The sequence below is a fragment of the Vicugna pacos genome, chromosome 4 (assembly GCF_048564905.1).
Source record: "Vicugna pacos chromosome 4, VicPac4, whole genome shotgun sequence".
In the NCBI taxonomy this organism is placed as follows: domain Eukaryota; kingdom Metazoa; phylum Chordata; class Mammalia; order Artiodactyla; family Camelidae; genus Vicugna; species Vicugna pacos.
In genome coordinates, this window is record NC_132990.1 from 40727622 (window position 1) to 40733569 (window position 5948).

The following is a 5948-nucleotide window of genomic DNA, read 5'->3' on the forward strand; positions in this document are numbered from 1 at the left end:
AAGTCCCTTGGGTTTTAATGGGATATAGAGTAGATACACAGACCCCAACAGATGTAATCAAACTACAGTCATGGGAAGGTCTTGTATAAATTTTGTATATCTTTTATTTTCTATTTCTCTCTGTATTTTTAAAATGATACACAGAAAACTACACCATTTTAAAAATGGGCAAAATACTAAAAGTTAAACCTTCTTTAAATTGGTAGTTGACACTTTGTACAAGCCCTTGACTGCAAGCAGCCAAAGCGTGCCAGAAAGAACTCACTCTCTCACTGGCCTTTCAGCTCTTATTTCCATGGAAACTGAAGGAGTTTTGATAGAATAAAGCGAAGGGAAAGTTTTCATACAGTCCTTTCTCTTCTTATGTTAACAGAAGAACAGTACCCAACCTCTGCCCAGCCCCAAGAATTGTCAGGCCAAAGAGAATAATATATTTTGTTACCTCCAAGCATCCTTTTTTTTTCCCCCTATTCAATCTCCACTTCATGAGAAAAGAGAAACAGACAATTCAAAACAGAATTTATCTCGATTTCTCCCCAATGCTTTCAGTAATATCAAACATTCTAGCTCTCAGGTACAAGACAAAGTACTGCATAACCAGAATTCTGTGCATATAAATAAAGTACACGCAGAAGCCAAGGCATTTTAAGAGAAACTAATAATCCTAATAGATACTTGCCAACAGTTTCGCGGTGGTGTATCTCTAGAGCCTTGGCCTGCAATTAACTTTAGAGCCTCTTCATCACTGGGCTGACAAACAGCTCCTTCTCCTATGAAAACAGGCTTGATATTGGTCACAGATGGTTAATGTCCAAATTTTAGTGGAAAAATCTTACTTCCCTTAATCCTCCAAACCAAACAATTCTCTACCTGGGCTTCTTGTTAGATCTCAACAGATGAAATTCAAGCAATGACACTCCTTTACCAAGATCCTGCTACGATTCCATTTAGGTATAAATCTTCATGTTTTCATTCTTTCAGCAAATAATTTTGAGTACCTACTATGTGCCAGGTACTGGACTTACTATTACTAGATAGAATTGACAAAAGCTTCTGCTTTGTGGAACTTACAACCTAGAAAGGGATCCAAAAATCAATAAAGCCAAAGTTAGATAATTACAAATTAAAATAAGCACTAAAATTAACGTGCAATAAATACTGTAAGAGGGTCCTGGTAGGAGCTAAGTAAAGCAATTGAGAAACATCACCAACCATTATGAGGACAAGAAAATGCCACCATCTGAAGTACTGGAGGAAGGGAGCTCCAGAAAGAGAAGAGAAAATTACAAAAGATCTTAAAGCAGAGAAGAGATTGATGTATTTGAGGAAGCAAAAGGAGTGTCTCGGTGTTGGAGGGCAGTAAATAAGGAGAACAGTAAGGCTGGAGATGAAGTCAGAGAGATCAAGGCTAGAATAGATCATGTTCTTCCTTGTAGAGCATAGTAAGAAGGTGGAGTTTAGTCTAATTGAGAGATGGTAGTGCCTTGGACAAGTTGAATAACAGTGAAGATGGTGAGAAATAGATCCCTGTGGAGTTCATAGGTCATACTGGTAAAATGAATGAGCAAGATAAAAGAAAGAATAAAAAGAATAATGAAGAATGGTTCCCAAATATCTGGTTTTACACATGGATAGGGTCGTTTTCTGTGATGGGAAAGGCTATGAAAGGAACAGATTTAGAAGAGAAAGCAATGGATTCAATTTTAGAGATTTTTAGTTTGAGGTTCCTGAGTCATTTGAATGGAGTTTTGGAGAATTTAGTTATGTATACAAGATTGGAGCTCAGAGGCATGTTCTTGGCTGGACATGGGATTTTAGATTCATCAAGAGCCTTGGTAATTAATGAAATCTTTTAGAAAGAGTATAAAGAAAGAGAACATCCTCCTAAGTTACAGGCCTAAGGATCATCAACACACAGAAGTACTTTCCCAGAGAGGAGCTATATTGAGAAACAATCAACAAAATGAGAGTATATGTCAAGATGGAGAAAGTAGCCAACTGTACCAAGTAAGATAAGCATGAAAGTATCCATCCACTGAATTTCCTTAAATGGAGTTCTCTGGTTATTTGACATGAGCAGTCTGAGTAGAGTGTTGATAACAGAAGCCAAACCTGGGTACAAAGAAGAGTAACTGGAAAATGAGGAAGAAGAGACAGTGCAATTAGACAACTTCTGAAATGTAGCAGAGAAATAATAAAGTAAAATAAGAGGTAAGACAATAGAGGGTTGTTTGGCTCTGTTTTGTGGTTTAAAATTCTAGATCTAGATCAGGTTTATCTGGTGATGGGAATAATGCAGAGGTAGATATTGAGATAATGGTGTGAATATTTTGTTTTTTAAAAAAGCAAAGATCTTGAGAAATTGAGAGATGATGCTGGGTTCCAGAAGGCATTGCTCTTCTAGAGGATGAGGGATATTTTCTTTTTAGTGGCAAAGGGAAGAAAGGTCAATGAGAAAAAGATACAGATTAATGTAAGGTTTTCTCTTGGGAAGATGACAGAGCTCACAGCTATTGGTCTCTTTTTGCGGATACCATGGACTGAGTATGGGAAAGAAAGCAGAGATTTTGAGATAATCATTGCACAGAATAAAGGACAAGCTTAGTGGAGAAGCCCTGGGCAACTGAATGCTCACTGGAGGCTGGTGATTCTAACTCACTGTGATATAAGACAGCTAGTTTACATGGTTTTCTTCAGTACGGCTCACCTGCAAAGGGAGCAGATATAGGGAAAAAAATAGCTAATTAGGGTTCATCTAGGATGAAATTTGTCAAGGAGAATAGAGGAAGGCTGGGAAGCAGAGAAATTTGGGGAGGAAATGATTACAATGATGAACCTTAAAATGTGTGCTATATGAAGAGCCAAATGAAGGCCCATGTAGCACAGAATTTTATGAAGTCAAAGAATTTTACCAATGTTTCAATTTAGGGTCACTGTTGGTAAAAGTGATAGTACATCTTGTTAAGTCGAGGTTCAGTGCTTCTTGCTCTTGTATGAAAGCTTAAGTATGACTAGAAAGGTGTTTATGGATGTCAACAGCCCAAAGAAGTGGACTGTGCTCAAAAGTGTCTGCTGCTTTCATCTCCACACTTGCCTCTCTGTAGTCTCTTCCATCCCACCAGGATCGAAAGCCTGCGTGCCACATTTCTAAACCCCCTTGCCAGGTCTGTCAGTGGAAGGCAATAGTAGGACATTTGAAATTAGGGAGAAAGGAGATGCCATTTTTTCCCTTCTTCTAGCCAACTCTCCATCCAGTAGCAGCAGTAGCATCCATGAGCAACTGAGAGTAACTCTAGGTGACTGTGGGCTCTAACTCTCTTGATGGCAGTAGCAGGGGGAATCTGGGCTCCTGGATAAGTGATGTCAGTGTAGTTCCAATTACAGGCAGCACCCCCAGCAACTCAGTATGAAGGACAGGGTGGCTCCAGCCTAAGATTATTTAGCAACTTCAGATCTTACATTATAAAAAAACAAAAAACCCCTGTTTCATTTTCTCCAGTTCCCCTCTACTTCTCCTGTTTTCTTTCCAAGGTTCTCCAGACCCTTTTAACCAGTTCCCTGAATTAAATCCTTTCTGCTTGAAATATCTTGAGACATTTCTGATTTCCTAATGGGATACTGCCTTAAAGAGTAGGAAAGCATGGGGACCAAAGAGATGAATGGAAACAATTAGTACTGTGTCCCAAAAGCCAGACATCAGATCAAATCCAGAAAAATTAGAAAGACATGGATGCCAGAATTCAGGACAAGCTGAGATCTCACAAATGTGTCATATCTACATAAACCTATGAATTCATAAAGTCACAATCAGACAGGAGTATGCCCTTCAGTTATAATGTAATAATATAGCAATTTCCTAAAGTTTCATAAAGAGCCAAAACTTACTGAAAATGTCCATGAAAAGTGTATTTGAGAAATACTAGATATTATACATGTAATTTCTGTTTCTTATTTATTTTCGAAGTATATTGGTGAATTAAAAGTTCTGAAAAATCTTAATGTAATAAATCTATTTAATTTCATTTAAGCCAAATACTTCATTTATGTATGAAATAAGAATGTATATTTTTATATTCATATAAAACAGATATGAATATATGTGAATATATAAATCTCTCTCAGTTTCTCTCTCTCTCTCTGTTCCTTTTCTCATAACACCTAGTAACATCCCATTTAACACCCCATGAAACGAGTATTCTGCTGAATGCACTTTGGGAAACTCTGCTGTGAGGGAAGCTGCCCATCTGGTCCGTCTATTCTGGACTCTCAAATCTCAACTACAGTTGGCAGTGCAGCACACTTTGACCAGATATCTATATATAAAAATGTTCTAGAAACTTTGAAGGCAACAAAGAGATTAGTGGGAATGATTAAACTAACACTGCGAAATGAATAATTTCCACTTTAATAGTTAAATTCATTCTAAATATATATGTGTGGATTTACACGCACATGTATGTACACAAACAGCAAACTCTGTATAGTAAGCAGTGATGTTATCAACCTGTTCCACAAAGTAATTAGTGAAACTGTTGTCTAATGAATGACTGAATGAATAAGTGACCTAGAAATCGAGGCAGTTCTTGATCTAACTAGATAAGATATTTATTACATCATCCTTTATTGCACTTTCATTCATCGTTTTTCCCCGTTAAACATCTACTTGTGTCCTTTCTATATACCAAGTCCAGCTAGATGATGGGAAAATAAAGATAAATAAGAGAGCTGCTATCCTCAAGAAGTTCAGGTTAGAAAGACAAACGTGTAAAGAGGTGGGTATGAAAGTAATGTGCCTCGGAGGTGCATTTTGTACAGTGCCAGGCAACAATGGTAACAGTAACACCAGATGCCTTGCACAGCTTTGCGGGTGTGTGTGCATGCACAGGTGTGAAAGGGAAGGGGAGCAGTCGGGGTAAGGATGTAGGAGTAAAGGAGAGCTTTCCTCCATTGCTGTTTGCAGTGGCAAAAGTCAAAACAGATAGGAGCAAGAAAGCCATCTCAGGAAGCTGCTACATTAGCAAACCAGGCTGGGATAGAAATCAGGAAGTCACAGTAAGAAAAGAGCCTGAGTGTTCTACAAAGGTGATTTTGAGTTATGAAAGGGGATACACTTCTTGTGCAGTTCCACCTTTAACAGGGGATACAGCTTAACTCAAACAAATAAATGCTTTATGAAAGAATTTGAGCTCTGAGCAATAGGCACTCCCCTACCTGCCTTCACCCTGCCCAAGACATACCAGGTAAACCTTGACTTACCTCTTGGGCTTCCTACTGAACATGGCTGTTATATTCAGGGTTCCAAGAGTAAGAACAGAATAGTAAAAGAATGAAGATCTTGTGAAGAGGAAGGAAGAGCATCACATAAATTATTCTTTGAAAGTTATAGCCTTGTTCTTTTCTCTCATGTGATGCATTCTCCCTCCCGTACCCCACAACCAGCTAGTTCAAATATTTCTAATGTTATGTGACATTTCCCTCTTACCTCTTGCTCATGGAGCAGAAGGCATTTTCTATTCCACTTAAGGAATAAAAAGGAAATACAGAAGTTAAAACTCATTTTCAAAGGCAACTTGATGTTAATATTAAATCTTGCAACAAGTAAACCCCAAATTTCCTATCATTGGGTAATGATTCCTGAGTTACCAAAATTCTGGTCAGATTCCCAAAATTGTGTCTCCAGGAACTAGCTTGTATCCAGAAGGACAGAGCAGGTGGCCAGAAGCTTCACTTGTATCTCGAGTACCAGTGTAATGTCCAAGATATTAAACTTAGATGGGACAGAGATGGTCTAAAGACATACAAGATGAACAAATTAGTAGATGTAATAAAAGTCACTCAACAATATCTTTGTGTAACAACATGTTGACCTTCATTAATGGCAGTTTGGAAAAGGCCCATAGAACTGAGTCTTGACAAGTGAAGAGTTTCTTTTTAAAAGGAGCAATTTT